The 18,079-nt window shown below is 45.9% G+C and overlaps 1 protein-coding gene across 1 annotated transcript in view; it reads right to left on the minus strand.

Moving 5' to 3' along the window:
- ASIC2 (acid sensing ion channel subunit 2) overlaps positions 1–18,079 on the minus strand; it is a 1,061,758-nt gene that overhangs the window by 974,615 nt on the left and 69,064 nt on the right. The gene's annotated exons all lie outside the window — the stretch shown is intronic.

Below are 18,079 nucleotides of genomic sequence, written 5' to 3' on the forward strand. Positions count from 1 at the left end.
AAGGACAGGATAACCAGGAAAATGGGAGCATGATGTTGACAGCTGGAATTTAAACTCCAGGCCCTAACCTTTCCTAGGAATTTTGGTGCTGCAGGTGTCTGGATGCCCTGGTAGAATGCAATGAGCACTGACAGGTTGTGCCGCAGGGTGTTTCCTTGCATGTATCAAACCTGCTATCTTGGTTTCTGTTATGGAGGAAGCTGCACTTCTGACTTTGAGAGCCGGGGCTGTGTGACTGCATTCTGCAGAGTCTGAGGTGTGAGTTGGTCAGTTCAGAAAGACCCAACTACTAAGAATTACAGGAAAAAATAGAGGTTATTTCTCTTTATACTTGTAACCTATCACGATTCCCTTCCTCAGATGAGCCTGTGGCATTAGGCAAACTGGCTTTCTGGATTTCCTCTAATCTCCTTAACTCTTCCCTGTCTAGCAAATCCAAACATTGCAAATACCAGGGCTTGGCAGCCCCAAGCACTTGAGCCATAGCACAGTGGATGTCTTTGTTATCAGAACACCTGGTAGCTCTTGACCCTACTGCTTTTAGATAAGCATACAAACTCCCTCTGCCTGCCTTAGCTGCCTCACCTATGAAATGGGCTAGATGATCAGAGTACCTAAAAATATAAAAATCATCTCATCAAGAACGGCACGCTAATTAAGTCAGAGCTACTATCAGTTGTTGTCAGATTATTTATATTCAATCTGTTTAAGAAGCTTGGTGCCCTTCAGATAGGAAGGTTCATTCTTCCTTTATGTTGGGATTCCGCACCTGACACATACTTTTAAATGTGTATAAACTGGAAGATGCTTTCTCTAGAGCTTAGAGCATTACTGTATGACTTTGGTGGAGACACATCTAGTAATTCCATTGAAAGGCTCCCAATGACAGACTACAGAAATGATCCTATCAAAGCCCCAACTTCATGAACCAATGGATTTATTGGGGGTTATTTACAGGAGTTTGTATCAGGGGTTTCCTATGGGAATATGGATAACTCAAAGGCAGGTGCTTCACTGGAAATTCCACCCCAGTATGTCTAATACATAAGAGCTTCAACCTGCAAGCCTCCTGAATTGCTCTCAAAAAGTCAGAAAGGCTCCTCTTTCCCAAGCAGTCCTTATATAACCTTAGGAAAAATGGGGTCTTGTAAATATGGTAAGTTTTAGGGACTTCCTGAGACTTAGGAGTTGTTTACTTCCTGAATCTTGATTTCTTACTACCCTTCCTCCAAGGTGGACTGTTTCAATTCAGAGGATGTTGATGCACACAGGCACCTGTCTTCCATATGTGCTGAAAAGGCAAGGGGAGTAAGTATACTCTAAATTAACTAAACTTTGGAAATATTCAGGGCAAAGTTTTAATTGATTAGTGTTTTCTGAAGACAGTGTATATGAGTGTTAATCAAGAATGTATATTAAGTTTTCCTTCTAGCTAAACATTCATATTAGCTTTGAAGACTATTGTATACTTAGTACATTATGACTCCTGCTATGTACTGAGCCATGGAGCTGGAATTGGTAGATTAGATGCCTTGCTTCTTACTCTGGTGGGTTGTTAGACTGAGCATGCATCTATACATACATACATACATGGTTCACCAATAGCAAACAATTCCAGAGCACTAGATGTAGAAATACTCAACTTCGCTATAAAGAAAACTGCTTAAAGCAGCCTTTTGTCTGACAACTCACCATGGATCCTTCCAGAATTTCTTGTCCCTAGATGATAAACCATTTAAAATTTTACTGTCATCTTTATGTATTCGTGAGCTTTTTATTGTTATAACAAAATGCATTAGGCAAGCAACTAATAAATAGAAAAGGGTAGTTTTGTCTCACAGCTCTGGACGTTTCAGTCTAAGATTAGGAGGCTTTATTGTTTTAGGCCTGTGGCAACAGTGGCCATCTTGGCTGGGGAACATGGTGAAGTAAACCTGTTATGACATCATTCAAGAAGCAGATAGATCAGAGGAGGTCAGCTATGGACCATAGGATCACTTAAGGCATTACCCCAACTACCTAAAGATCTCCCAGAGGGCAACCCTCTTAAAGGCCCATGATGCTTTCCCATAGCTGTCCACATTCACACAACATGGACTTTTCTGTTTTACTTAGCCTTCAGTTTTGTAACTCGAAAATCAAAACGACAGAACCCTCCTTTTAGACACCACTCTTACGACTTGGATACACTGTCATCCAAATGCTCAGAATACCCCATATCTCTGTGAAGTCTGCTCCTAGTAAGTCTGAATTCGTGTGCACCAAGATGGTGGCCACTCTTAATGACATAGCATGGGAAATGGACCAAACGAATGAGGCACGTATTGTCTCCAATGGCATCCTCTCTGTGACTGAACTCACTTCAGCTCTTCTGCCTCCCCTGTCCCTGTGGATCAAGGTGCTGTGAGCTGCGCTTCCCTAGCCCTCACTGCCCCTTGCCTCTCTCTACTTGTCTCTCCTGTCTTCGTCCCCATGGTACTCTTCGTCCTGCTGCTTTGAACATAGGGAGACAGGCCAACGGCCTCCCATGGGGCTTGCTGTTCCTAGCGGTGTGACATATCCTCTGTCTTGCATCTCCCTGCTGCCTGTGTCCACCACCTGTGGAAAAGCTTCCCCTGCCTGTGCTTTGTGCTTCAAATTTCCTTCTCCCTGGTTGTTGCCTCTCTCTCCCCGCCCCCCCTCTCTCTCAGGCTTGTGGTTCCATTGTTATTATGGTCATATATTAAGTTTAATGTGTCCACAAGGCATTTTACACACTCATAAAAATCAGGCGCTCTAAGAGCTGCCTGGGCTGAAGACAACAGAAATAGCCTCTCAGGCCCTAGCTGGTGCATCCTACCGTGCTGCCCTCTGAATGTGCAGTGCCGGGTGATGGCTGGTACTTTTGATGATAAATATAGTGTTGGGAAGAGGATAAAATGATTTCCCAGATTATATGCAGAGCCTGAGTCGTGATTGCTTCCACTTAGGTGATACCCCACAGCATTAGCCCATCTTCACCATGGGTGGCATTTGCTGAGTGCACGGCTGCGTGCTGCATGGCAGGCTGCTCATCTCCCCCCATGGAAGCTGTCCATGATCCTCTGCCGCAGGCTGTATTTAAATTTCCAGTAGTGTGGAATAAGGGAAGGAGTAGTCACTTGAAGAGTGTGAAGACAAACAGCACCATGGTAGGAAAAGTTAAATTGTTCAGACTTAAGCCATCTGGCTCTGCAGCCCTCCTGCTTAAGCACGCACACACAGTGGTGTTGGAAGGTAGCCATCTCTAAGGTCTAAGGACTCTGACGAATCGAAATGGGTTGCGAGCAACTAGTGCATGATGTGGGTGTGTGCTTCTGTCTGTGCCCAACACCCCTCCTCCTGATGTCACTGACAAGGATGAAGGGACACACAAGACCCTCGTCCACTATTGTGTTTGCTTTTGTTTATTCCAACCTAGGAGGATCGTGGGCATTAAGAGCTAGTGACTCTGACCTGAGAACATTTGCTTGGATTTTGGGAGCTGTGTGCACTGCAGTCCTGCCTAGGATACAAAGAATAGACAGCCGGAGTCTCTTGCCACAGAATGCTGTAACTAACCTTAGGCGCGCATTAGTCCTGTTTCCTAATAGCTCATAGCCAAATGGTTTCTCCTACTTTTTAATCTTCTTGCTGTGCTGTGCTAACAGTGTTTGAACCCATTTTCCCCTTCCTTGTTCTGTATTTCGTTTTCCCCTCTCAAACTATTTGTGAACTGCTCTATTATTTCATTTGTGAAACACTGACATCAGTGGCGTCTTCTGAAGCACGGGGAACGCCGAGCACAGAGAGGCTGCTATTTTCCCAGAGCTATGAAACACAGTGCAAGGCCAAGATGAGATTTGTATATGCTGGCTTGTAATGCAGTGCTGTGTGTTGAACGCGTGGACCCCTCCCATCCCAGACTTTGGACAGCATAAAGCTTGGCTGCTAACTCCAGCTTGGAAGCTTCCTGCTCAGTCCCAGCCTTTGAGAAGACTCCTAGGGTTTCAGATCACACACACTAATTCACTAGATGAACTCAAAACATGCCAAACAACCTATCCTGCCCTGCAGAACATCAGCTCTGATTCTACCAGCTCAGTCCCACAGACTTGAAAGGTACTGTGGGGCCCCATCCCCCAACCCCGGTGCCAGTCGGAGTAGCACAGAAAGGGCTTGCTTAACCTCAGAGCTCCATAAGGGGAGATGGCTGGAGACTTGTTCTATATAGGGTGACAGACAACAAGCACTTCATTCCAGTCTTCAGAGACTCCGTCTCCTAGTGAGGAGGTAGGCAAGCAAGGGACCCGGACTTGCCCATTGGGAAGGCTTCCTGCAGGCTTGAAGGCTTTTAAAAAAGGCAACCGTGTGAAGACTGGAGAAGCTCATCAGAAGGGCTCTTGGCACGTGTAGGTGTTTCCTGGGTAGTCAGTCCATGGGAGTGAGAGGTCAGGGAGGGCTGAGAGCTGGGGAAGAGGGCACGCAGCTCAGCAGCCGGGTTGCTTGCAACCACTGCATGCACTTCAGATTCATTTTATAAGCAACAGGAGACCATTCGATAGATTTAAGGTACAAAGAGGCACGCTTTGATTTATACTTTAAAATAACGTTATGGAAATTTCCAGGACACGCCCAGAGTCATCAAAATAGTCAAAGAAAGTCCCTGTGCCCGTCACTGAGACTCAACAATATCTTACAGCTTACCATTCTTGTGTCATTTTAAAATATCCACCCACTCGCTACCCTCCCACTTGTTTATACTTAACTACAGTTATGTTTTTCTCTTTCTTGAGGTAAAATTTACTTCAATGAAATGAACTAATCTTGGCTGCGTTATCTTTGACAAATGAAGCCCGCATTGCTATCACAGAGCACCTTCTCCTCCTTAGAAAGCTCCCTCAAGTCTCCACCTCATCAACCCCCCAACCCCAGCTCTCCAACCCCAGGAGGCAATGGCGATTCTTACTTCCAATGCGCTGTTATTTCTGCTTGTTCTGAAAACTGGCATTCACCTAGTCCTACCATTTTATTTTTCTCTGTGTTCTTCATAGCCTTATTTGTCAACCAGACACAGCCTAGAGCAATCTGAGAGGGAAAGTCTTAACTGAGAAATTTCCTAGGCCAGGTTGGTCTGTACTAATGTCTGTGAGGGTTGTCTTGATTATTAATTGATGCAGAAGGGCACAGCCCACTGTGGGCGTCACCATTCCTAGGCAGGTAGTTCTTAGCTACATAAGAGACCAAGCTACACATGATGGAAAGATCAAACCTGGATGGTGCCAGCAAGCAGCCTTCCTCCATGGTTCCTGCCTCTCTGCCTCAGTTTCCCACCTTGGAATTCTGTCTGACTTCCCTCCGTGATGTATTGTAACAGGGAAGCATATGCCAAACACATTGTTCCTCCCTTGTGCCACTTTTGGTCAGAGCGCTTTACTACAGCAACAGAAATCCAACTGGAATTCCGGGTCTTCCTCCTTTCATTCTGTATAATGTATCTGAGATCTGTGAGTGTTGTGTGAATCAGTAGTTTGCTTTTTTAGTTTTTAGCCAAATAATATTACACTGTATTCATATGCAACATGCTTTTCCATTATTTTTTTTATGGAAATCTGGGTTGTCTCCAAAGTTTGGCATGTATAAGTAAACCTACATAAATATGACATAATGATACCTGTAGATATGTGTTTCTGATGTTCTGTCATTCTTTGGTAAGTAGTCAGGAGTGGAACTCAATTGTATTTTTTAAGCACTGGGAATAGAGTTTAGGGGACATCTGAAATGACTGAGGTAGCCTACCATGACATCTGCCAAGGAAGAGATGCAGTAAGACTGAACTGGGTTGATGGCCACTTGGCGCTGGTCAGGATAATCAATAAGATATTATGATGCAGCAGGTGCAGGAGTAAGAGATGAGAAAACCAAGGGTGACTAGTAGGTTGTCAGGGGGACCCAATAGGGAATATTTGGGGACCTTTTACTGACACTGAGAAAATGAGGAGGAGCCAGATGTGGTGGTACACACCTGTAATCCAGATACTTAGGAGGCAAAGTCATGAGCAAAGATCAAGGGTTCAAGGCCAGTCTGGGTAACAAAGTGAGACTCTGTCCCATAAGATTTGGTTTCACAATGACACAGACATCCCAGAGCAGATGTGTAGGAGGCACGTGGAAGCTGGAGCTCGGAGTAAAGGCTGGTCAGTGTTGACCTGTCCCACAGACTCCACCCTGTCAAGATCCAGGCTTCCTACCTCATGATCCGGCAGAGGAGTGGGTCCTGGTTAGCCTTGTGTCAACTTAGCATAAACTAGAATCATTTTGAGAGAGGGGACTTTTAATTAAGAAAATGTCTCTGTCAGATTGGCCTATAGGCAAGTCTGTGGGACATTTCTTTGTTGACTGATGTGAGAGGACCTAGTCCACTGTGGGTTGTTGCCATGCCTTGGCAGGTGGTCCTGAGTGGCATTAAGAAAGTAGGCAGAGGCAAGCCAGTAAGCATCATTCCTCCATGCCATCTGCTTCAGTTCCTGACCCCAAGTTCCTGCCTTGATTTCCCTCAATGATACAGTGCTCCATGATGGTTATAAGAGGAAATAAACCTTTTCTCCCCAAGCTACTTTTGGTGGTGGTGTTCTATCACAACAAAAGTAACTAAGATAGATGGAAAATGGGTTGTTTTTAATGAGCCAATTATGGAAAATTCTAATAGCCCTTGGACCGGTATGCACTGCAAAACTATGAGACCTTACTCAGGGCTGGAGTGCTGTGGGTGATAAGCATCATCTTCAGAATTCTGGGGTCACAGTGCAATGGGCAGCAGTGTAAGCATTTTCCATTGCTGACAGTGTGTCTGCCCCCAAGCCATGAAAAGACTAAAGACTCTGGCCTGAAGTAAACAAGCATTGGTAATACAGATGGAAGGCTCGAGCTGACTAAGTGATAGCTTGGCCCAGTATCCATCAACCCATACCTTTTACTTCCATGTGCCAGTTTCTCTTTCAAAGTATCTGCTGATCCCATTCCCTGTGGGTTCTCCATGAATGCCTTTGACCTTTCCACCAGGTCCCCAAGCTACACAGAAACTGGAATGTTCTGAATGTCTCATCCTCACCGGGGATCCTCTCAGATCCAGAGGTTAAATAATTCACCGCATAGTACAGCAAACCTGAATGCGTTGTTGAATAATTTAAATACCCTAGGGCGGGGGGTGGGGAGGATGTCAAGGGTGTGACTGGGCAGATTAGTAATGTGTGGTCACTGGCTTCTTTACTTCTTCCCAGAAGGAACCAAGGGTGAGTGGCTTCACTCTGAGTAAAACTATAAGTGCATTTAGTGACTTGCTCACTCAATCACTAAGCTTGCATTTGGATACCTAATTTATGTTTATGTTCTATGCGGTGCACTGGGACATTTCCCCAAAGTTAGTTTATCCTGCAACTCCTTCAAGGACAGGCACTGTATGCATCACCATTCTTCTGGTATCTTCCATGGTACCCATCACAATTACAGGTGTATCCTGCTTTGAGGACAAGCACTGTATGCATCACCATTCTTCTGGTATCTTCCACAGTACCCATCACAATTACAGGTGTATCCTAGACTCATGGCTTGCTGGGGACACCTCTGGTCACCATACCCACGGTTAATGCAGGGCTCTGAAGAACTCTACTTGCCTGGAAGTTGACTTCGGAGTGGCCACAGGTGCAGATCTAAGTCTCTGCTAAAAGTTGCCAGAAAGCTTGGAATTAGAAGTCAGCAAGACCACAGAGAAAATATCGACCGGTGCCTTCAACTCATCGGTATAGGTAAGACTGTTTATTATCAGGGTTTGGCTCTGAAACAACACATCTCACATAAAATAACAGAGAACTGAAATGACCTCACAGCAGCTCATCTCAATCTAGAAGCAAAAGGTGGGCCCCTGCTGTCCTCAGGCCACCGCAGTGGCTAACCACGTCATGACTTCCAGCGGGTGATGCTTGTCTCTCATGAGAGACTTTCAAAACACTTCAGAATGAGAACATTGTGTACTGTGTCTCATACCCGGGACACAATAGATGGCTAATAAAGGTTTCTTTGGTAGGACAGGCACTAAGGCAGACATAACATACTTCCCGAAGTTCTTCACTGTGCCATGCATGTGGAGGCCAGGGCACACACAAGCACATCCCTCAGGTAGAATGTTAAATAAATAAGAAATAAACATAGCCAAGAGACACATGAGAAAGGTTTGCATTCTCACTGAAAATCCAAGCGAAGCAACCTTTAAAATGCAACAAATTCATTTCTTATCCATCAGGTTGGCAAATGATTTAGACCAGGCATACCCACGACTAATGAGCATGTGAGTAATTAGCTGTCCCAGAGATTGTCATGGGAGCATACATCAGAATAGCCTTTCAGAGGGCACACTGCATAACAACTACAAGTTACGGACACTTTGATCCAATACTTTACTTCTAAAAAAAAAGCATATAAACAAGATTGTTGACGGTGTGCAACTATGTATAAGCTGCTCTGTTTATAATTTTTAAAAGTGGAAATAGACCAGTTGTCTTTAAAAGAAATAGGAATGATTAAATAAATGAGGCTACATCCCACAATAGGAGAATGTGCTACCATAATGAAGGATGGGATAATCACTAAAGGACTAATGAAGAAAGATGTTCACAATGTATTGTTAAAAAAAATGTTGATTGCAAAGTAATGTGGCTCCTATGATCAGATTTTAATAACATGTGCATATCTAATAGACAACAGCATGCAAACCGTTGAGATGGACAGATGACAGACACATGATAGGCTGACAGAAAGATAGACAGATCAAATCATCTTCAAGAACGAGCACCTAATTGTGAGGCAAGGTTGATGGCTTTGAAGATGTTCTACTTTTTAACTTACAGATAACCTTATTGCTTAATTCCTTTAATAATCCACATGAACTTCTTGCTTTCCCAGATCATTACATCAACTTCTGTTTCCAAAAGACAGACATAGCCAGAGGTAGATCTTGCCCAGTGGGCGGAGTAGGAAATGGCCCCATAGTCCTCTTTTCTTGTATGCATTATGGGAAATGGCTATGGTGCTCTTCCCCTGTAGGAAGAATAAAGAATGGCCCCAAGGTTTCTCAGGGTTCTTCCATATCCCCTGAGGGCTTGATGGGCAAGCAGCAAATTAGTATGCAATGAGGGAAGAATACAGGGAAGAAAAGTGGAAAGGGCTCCAGGAGCAACCATCTGAGTTCACTTAGACTAAAGGAATTCCTGATGCAAAATGGAACATTCTAGAAACTTCTCAGGAAAAAGAGGAACACTGCCCTTTCCTACTTGGGGATGCCCACTATAGCTTCCAAGAGTCTATTCTGAAGCCAGAGAACAGGATTCTAGAAGCCAGAACAGGAGATTTCTAATCCCAGCGCTGCCATCAAATACTCTTGTGTCCTCAGACAATATGCCAACCCTCTGTGGTCCTCAGCTGCTTCTTGTACAATGAAGAAGCGACACTGAAAGGTGTCTTGAAGCTCCATCACCAAGCAGCTGCTGCTTACATGCTGGCATCATTGTAAAGGTTATTTCTCATGAGAAAATTTCATCATTTCTTGGCTTTGGCCTCTTGGCCTTTCAAGAACAAAGACCATGTATTTCTCTTTACTTTTGCCACCCCACCCCAAGCTTGTGGGAGCTGCCAGATACAACTTGAGTCTGGGAGGGGAAATTATATGTCTCATGAAACATGAGAAAACTTTCAGACCTCTATTCATTCAGGTTTAGGATTCCTCTTTCCTCTTGTGTTTCAGATACTTTATGGAATCTTCTAGAAACTAAAATGAAGTAAACTCACATTGTCCAGAAAGAAAGGTTAAGTCAGAAGTCAGCACTTAACATCTCTATAGCTAGCGACACTGTGAAGAAGCTGAGTCTACCAAGACAGCAGGAGCTGGGGAAATGCGTCAGTCCAGTGCATACAGTGATATGTAAGGTAGCTCCTGCTACTTATAGGACCGATGACTTCTCATCCCTACCACCACTCCCAACACACAGAAGAAAGGCCAGGAAGAACACCATCCCTGGTCATCACAAACTCTCACCAGTCTAAAACCAAGATGGTTCATACCGCTAGCAAGTTCCACTTTCCTCTCATGCACACCCCCTGAAAAAAATCCACCATGCCCTCTTTGCTTCAGAGGCACTTTCCTGCACTGAGGACCCCTGTTCCTAGAGAATGTGGCATAGTATCACAGAGGCGGAATCTGTCATCCCATTGACACGAAGCTGAAAAAGGGATGACTTCATCCCCTCTGCTCTAAGTCCAGAAACGATGTCCCTTCAATGTCATGGTTTGAGCCTCAAGGGATTCCCTGAAACTCCAAGGTCTGAAGCAGTGCGTGGCTGTTACAGGCTTCTCACAAATCCGGAAGTCAGGAGGCATCTGTTTGTTCTCTTCAGGATTTATGTACATCACTTGACATAATGGTCTGTAGTTGTCCAAGTGCCTTTATGTGCCTGGATGGTACACAGAAAAGGGTGGTGCGTGAAAGGGTATGGTAGGCAGTAACGGAACCGGGTATTCAGACATCCAGGAACACACTCCAGGATTCCCAGGCCTGTTCTTTAACCAAGACATACCATTAGAACATGTCCTAGCCTTTTCATTTTATTTTTTATTTTACTATCATAGCCTTTTCTATGCATCATCCTCACCTTGCATAAACCTCATAGACTCTATTTGTATCCCAGGAGGCCCACATCTCTCCACCGTTATCAATGCTTCCTAAAGTCATTTCACCAGCTCCTGAACTGTCCTCCCTCACCCGCTTCTCTCTGCTTACTTATATGGAATGATAAAGAAAAAATACGTAAGGATGCCTGCACAAGAGAAGGAGGGAGAAGGGAGGGAGAGAGCCGACAAGAGTCATTGCTCATCATCTCAAGCAAAGATTCCATGTTAGCAAGTCAGGCAGAGGAGAAATAAGAAAGATTCTGGCGAGGAAGGGAAAAAAGTTCTCAGGAAGGACAAAGGTGAGGCTCTTAAGGAGAGAGAAAATGGCCATCGCAAAGCTGCCAGGAAGCAGTGAGAAAACAAGACGGAGTGAGAAGACGGGGGAGCGTGAAAGGTCAGGACAGGCCACTCCGTCTGGGGACAGTGAGTTCTGGGTGAAAATGAAACACAAAGAGCCCCTGTGCACAGGTGGGGAGACGAAGCTGAGGCCTTCCTGGGTGGCCTTCTTTCCGAGGTGACACCCTGGCACCGAGTGGTAAAAGACCTTGCTTGCCTCTGAACACACTGAGCTCTAGACCCACTCGCTTCTGTCAAAAGGTGCTTCTTCCCCCAAGTGCCAACTGGGTCTCTGTTGTGTGTGTGTGTGTGGGGGGGATGTCTGCAGCTTCCCTGTCTCCACTGCGGTCTGGCTGCTTCAGCAGCCTGCTTTGGAGAAGGGCATTTTGAGGCTCATTGGTCTATTCTTGAAGTGCAGTTAGGGGCTGGTAAGATGGCTCAGTGATTAAGAACACTGGGTGTTCTAGCAAAGGTACCGGGTTTGATTCCCAGTACTCACATGGTGGCTTGTAACAGTCCATGGCTCTGGTACCTTTTTCTGGTCTCCATGAGTACCAGGCATACACGCAGTGTACATACTTACATGGAAGCAGAACGCTCACATATAATATAAAAATAAATAATCTTTTCCCCTAGATCAACTCAACAACCTAGTGGAGACAGCTATGTTCTCTGTTTCTCAGATGAGGAAACCGAGGCTAGGTGAACTTTCAAGGGCAAGGAGCTGAAACGTGGCCAAGCCAACGATTGGCTTTTGTTGTTTCTGCAAGGCTGAAAACGGAACCTAGGGCCTCACACACGCTGGCCAGCCTCTCTGTCACTGAGCTATGTCTGCAGCACTGGTGTTTTAATAACTTGGATCCCCTCCTCCGGCTCTAAGAACAACACATTCTTATTATGAAAAACATGCAAACTAATAAAGTAGCAAAATGAAAGTCACCCATAACCCTCTACCCAGAGAGAAATAAAAACTCTGTATATTTCCTTCTGGTCTTTTTCATTAATTCTTCTGTGTATTTGTTAATATATTTATTTGTAGAAGTAGAATTATCTTGAAAAGATACTTAGAATCCTCTCTCAAATGTCCCCTATCTGTGGTGGACAATCTTTCTGAGGCCACAATCTACTCTGCAGAGAGTGATTTTATTTATCATACAGTAACATGTCAGAGTTGCACCATAGTGTCTCTAACCTGTTTTCTATTCCTGGACATGTAGGCTGCTTCCATTTGGAGGAGTTAATGAAGGACTCCACAGAAGGTCCTTACAACATAACCTCTGTGTGCCCTGGCATTGTACTTTGTGGTTTCAAAGACAGAACATGATAGACATAGAGACCCAGGGAAAATGAGCAGATAAAAAAAAAAAAAAAAAAAAAAAAAAAAAAAGCAAGAAAACATTTACAGAGCAGAGAACAGGGCCATGCCAGGAGAACGGGAGAGAGGTGTGGTTTTGTAGGATCTCGTACCCTTCCATGGGGAGAGCCACAGTTGATCTGGAATGTGGAGTGCATCATGTCAACAGACTTTACCCAAGAGCAATGGCGTAAATGTGCAACGCTTGGCAGACCATGTGGTCTTTTGCAACTACTTAATCCCGTCATCAGCTTTCACAAAACAGTCACAAACAGTATAGAAATGAAAAGGTGTCTCTGTTACAATAAAGTTTTACTTACAAAAGCATCCCATAGGTTGGGTTTGGCCTACAGGCTATAGTTTACCAGGACCTTGTTTAAAGTACAAATAAATGTTAACGAGCTTATTAGAGAGTCTTAGATAATTCAAAGGAGTCTCAGGTTTTTCAACTGGAAGAAACTTTGAGAAGCAACATTGTGAAAAGAAAGTTCAGAGATGACCTATGAGCCTTTGGTCACTATAATGAAATATCTGAGGTAGTTATCTTCAGAAGAAAAAAAGGTTTATTTGAGATGGCCAGGGACAGGAGGCTCAGTCCTGGTGAGGGTTGTTGACAGCATCACGTGGTGGTGCATGTCAAAGATAGGCCTGCCTGCCAGAGCAAGTAATTATGTACTGACACAGGAAGCCAAAAGGGGAGAGGAAGGGACCAGGATCCAGCTTTTAAAACAGGAATCTCCTAAAAATTAACCAAGTTTCTGGGAGAAACTTTTTAATCCCTTTGAGGCGATACCCCGCTAACCTAAGGGGCTCCTGCTAGTGTCGGCCTCTTGAAGGTATCACCATGCTGACAGCATTCGGAGAACCAAACCCTTGAGAGTCAGATCATATCCCAAACACAGCAAGGGAGCAGGGAAAATTAGATATTTCACAGTCATCTCGTAAAGACTGGAGTTCAGTCATAGGGATTTAGAATGCCTGGCTGTAGGATGCGGAGAGTCTGTGGGATTCATTGTGCAGCAGATAAAGAATCTATTTATTTGCATTTGAGCATTTTCATGTATAGGGATTCATAAAGCTCTGAGAATGACAGCTATCTCTTAGAAATCCTGGGAAGGCTTCCAAAACCTAGAAATGGTATTTTTTGACTTTATATGTATCTGGGTTTCTGTTTTCTTCTTTGTATTCATTAGCATCTTATAATTTATTGGATTTTGTAATATCTAGAGGCCAGAAGCTATCCAGTTAGAAGAATCATGTATGGAGAGAGGCAGACAGAGGAAGATGAAGGATCTATTTGGCCACAGTGTTATCGGACTACGAGTGCCAGTACCTGGAGGCAGAGCTGGAGGGAGAGCAGCTGGTCACCCAGGTGTGCAAACATCAGCGGACTCCTTGGGCTAGGGAACAGGCTGTCCCCTGGGGATGGCTCCCAAAACATGTCTCCATCTGGATGGCATGCACAACCAGCCTAGAGGTCTTCTGTTTCTTCTCTTTGCACAGACGTCATCTTGTTCTAAGACACTGGCCCTTTCACCTCCCCGCAAGCAGCAGCATCCATATTACCTCAGAACTCATGTGGAAATGCAGTCACCACAGACCTCATCCCATTCTAACAAATGGGAAGCTTTCAGGGGAGTGGGAGCTGGCAAACCGAGCTCCGGGGATGTGGTAAGCCCACTCCAGCAGGAGAGTCGCCGTTTACGATTCCCAAGAGCCCACCCCAAGAGCACTGCACGATTGATCACTGTAACTTAATTCCAGTGATCCTACCAGCTAGTTCTTGCCATTTAACAAGTAGCAGATTTTTAATGTGCTCTGCGGCTGTATTTTCTTTACTGCAAAACCCATACCATTGATTGTTATGTTCCAGGACCTTTTCTTTATGGGTGGGGTAAGCAGGTCTGTGGACAAATACTTTTCTCCAAAGACTATTCTGATTTGTTTCCTCAATAAACTTCCATTGACTCCCTTGCCTGTCAGATGCTGCTGTAAGGTACACTTTGCATTACTGAGGTCCATCCTAGCCTAAGCTCTGAATGTGTAATTGCCCTTAGCATGCCACTGGCTCAGGAAGACAGGCCAGCAGCGTAGCTCTGAGGGTTAGAGAAGGACAAAGAATGCACTGTGGCTTCTTAGGGTGTCAGGGTGTGGCTTTAGTGAAGGGACAGAAGTTGAGCTGGAAGCAGCCTTGTTCACAGAGGTGGCTCATGGCCTCACGACTGTTTCAGAGGTTCGAGTGAGCAGGGATGGAAGGAGTCTGAGGGATCCAGTTGGTTGGGACCCCCTGCCCCCTCGCCCCGCCCAAGTGAACCTTGAGTCAGGCAAAGTTCGCAAGACCTCCCAGAGCCAGAGCTCTGTGGGACAGATTCCTTCCCAGAGTCCCGAGTATGAATTCCATCTCTTCCACCAGCTGTATGGTTAGAGAACAAGTAGTTGACCCTTTCTGTGCCTCAGTTTCCCTGCTTGCACAAGACTCTACTGGTTAATTTCAAATACGTTTTAAGTTTAAAAGACTTCTTTTAAATGATACTTGGAACTGGTAAGGAAGTATACAATTGTGGTTGATTAGAAGGAGAAGAAAGTAGCCCCTTCCAATGCTTGGCAATGAACATAGCACCACATAGAGAAAAATGACAGCAATCCACCCAGTCCGGACACCTGCTGTGTGACACCCCTGTTGCTCCCCTGCCATCCCTTGAGCATGCCTATCATATCCCCTCAGAGACTTTGACACAGAGTCCCCTTTACCTGGAAGTCACTGTCCAGACTTTGACTCCTTCCAGTCTGCCAAGGCAGCCTTCTCACAGGCCTCATGCCCAGCCAGTTTCAAATCACAGCTCTCCTCCTTCACTCGCGTGCCCAGTTCGCTCACCTTCCTCCCCTCTTCCTTTGTCCATGCCTGGATCACATCCTGCTTCGTCTCTACCCTGAAGCATGTCTGTGGTTTCTGACCCTCTCTCTCTTCTAGGCAGCAAGCTCATGAGAACAGGGTTTCTGTGTAAGCCACAGAATCTCTTAATACAGCAGGCCCTTGGTACAGATTTGTTTTGATGAAGAACAGAGCCCCCGGGGAGGGGGGTCATGCTGCCTGTGAGAGTCATCCCATCTAGCTAGTATGTATTTCTCCTGGTCCGAATCCCAGGCATTTTGTTTGGCATCGGACCAGAGACCTAAGGTCACTAAAATACAGCTGACCTTTTGTCTGCTGCTGAGAGCCAGAGTTAAGTCACTTGCTCCCTCCACCCCGCTATGACATCCTTCTGTTATATTGTCCATGAGGCAGGAATCATTGAGAGGGGAGGGCCTTGGAGGTAAAGCTGGAAAAGGAAGAAAAATAAAAGTATAGAGAGTGGGCATGGCTGTCTGTAAGCTGGAAAGTGAAGTCTCTCCATGCTGGACCATGCATCTGTTTCGTCTAGTCAGACCCTAAACACAGGAGCAGAACAAAGAGGGCAGATGATCAACGCCTCCCTCCTCAGAGCTGATTCTGCAACTAGGTCTTTCTAGAAGCTGTCTTGATTATCCTTTGGGATCCATGGGGCACTCAGAGAAAAGATGTAAGCTGCCTGGGAGAGCACTGGTAGTGGGGGAACATCTGTAATGTAGATGCAGCTCAGGCCCTGTCCCAAAAAACGCTTTAGTCTCCACCTCTTACTGTTACTCCTGGAGTGTTCACAGTGGAGAGGACTCCAAAGCCTGTAGCTTTCCTTGCTCTGTCCCTGTCTTTGTTTTAGCCAAAGGCCCTGGTCATCAGGAAGCACAAACTTCTGGTCCTGGCTCCTTTTCCTGGAATGCCTCCTCAGAAAGGAGGCAGCCTTGAACACCTGTCATCAGATAACCTCTCCGAGTGCTTGCCAACGTCATTCCCTCTCCCTTCTGTGCCCAAGGAGGCTGTGAAGCTAGCGACAAGACGTTTTGTCTGGCTAAGCTTTCAGACTGATTGAAAGTCTCAGAGCCTGCCTCCTCTGGGCTGCTCTTCCTGGAAACAGTTGCCATGGAACACAGGATGCTGCAGCCTTCACTGTCAGAACTAATGAAAGTCGGAGAGCTATTAGGGGAAGGTTTTTCCCCCCTCACTCCCCCTTGTGCATAATTCTACTCTTCAGCGAGGTGTTTGCGTTTCTGTTCTGTTTGTGAGATGTTAATTGTGTCCTCATTGTAATTCCTTGTTCACTGCTCTCACCTCCCTCTGAGCACCAACCTCCAAGAAGTCAGCCTGTTTTGAGCTAATCAGGCTAAGTGACCAGAGGGAGGGCACTCCCAGCCTCCCTCTGGAATGACCTTCCCTAAGCAGTTTCTGATCAGACTAAGGCAGCCACAGCTCAAGAGCCTCCTGTGACTCCCAACAACCACAGGACACCAAGTTCAACGACTCTGGGGTGCCACTGTGTTTTGCCTGTTTCGCTCCTCCCATGACATCCCGGGCCTGGTGGCACTTCATATGCCTGTGCCTTAAGTCTAGCCTGCCCTTCTGATCGCTGCCCGTCCTGTCTGCCCGTTGTCCTAACTCTCCCACCTTGTAGAATCCTCCATCTGGGCTCCAGGTAGACCCAGGGTTCTTCCCATGATCCACTGTGACCCAGCTGCAGATCTGTCTCCTCCTCTCCACCATGAGATCCTTGAAAGCAGAAGCAGGCTCTGATTCAGCCCCAAATTCCTAGAGCCTAGCACCATGCCAAGCATTTAGCTCCGATTTCTTCCCACTCCTCTCTTAATTGGGTAAAGAAAGGCACAGCTGGGCCAGAGAGGCCCTGAAGAAACTATTAAGCATCTTGGTGAATTGCTGTTGTAGATTACACCTACCCACTGCTGCCCACCCACCACAAAGGCAATGAGAAAGGAAAGCCAGGTCTTTGGAGCCCCAGGAGGCAGCTCATTCAGGCTAGTATTTATAGGAAGGCAATTAGCTCCCTTCTCTAGCACCCCTGGAGGTGCTGGGAAACCATCTGAGAAAGGGATAAGAAAAGAAAGGGGCAGCATTGCCATAGAGATGGAGAGAGGGGCAGGGAGTAGCCTCCAACACTCTACATACTGCTTGCATTAATGAAGGCCTTACTCTTGGAAGAAAAGACCCAAGACCCCTCCATTCAGCATATGCAGGAAAGGGCTAGCTATGCCCTTGAGGCCCTGCTTTCATAAGAGGTTCCAGATCGGATCTGAAAAGGTCCCCTAAGTTCTTCTCCCATGCACTGAAGAGGAAGCCTGCTTTGCCCTGGAGAGCTGCAGCTTCTCAGGCACCAGCCTGGCTGAGGAAAGCTGGAAGCAGCTTTCCCATCCAGGGCCAAGGTAAGGGCACTATGCCAGCAGATTGATGGAGCCTCAGCATGCCTCACCTGGACTCCAGTAATCACCTCACGGTTGCTCGTTCCTTCTTTGTTCCTCCCTTGGGTCAGTCCCACACTCCCATCAGTGTGACACTTCTAAGATGCAATTCTGATCAGGTCACTTTCCTGCTCAGAATAAATCAACAGCTCCCAGTGGGTTTCAGGTGAGAAGCTCTCAGCGCTGCGCAGGGAACAGAGACTGACTCATGCCTTGGCTCTCTACTCCCATCCTCCCCTCCAGTTCCCTCTGCCAGGACCCTGTCCATATATTTTGATCTCAACCACAGGGAAGTCACCAGTGTGTCCCAGGCACTCAGCTCTCCTGTCCCAGAGTCTTTGTCCATGC

The sequence above is a fragment of the Acomys minous genome (genome assembly GCF_964271855.1).
Source record: "Acomys minous genome assembly, chromosome: 12".
Lineage (NCBI taxonomy): Eukaryota > Metazoa > Chordata > Mammalia > Rodentia > Muridae > Acomys > Acomys minous.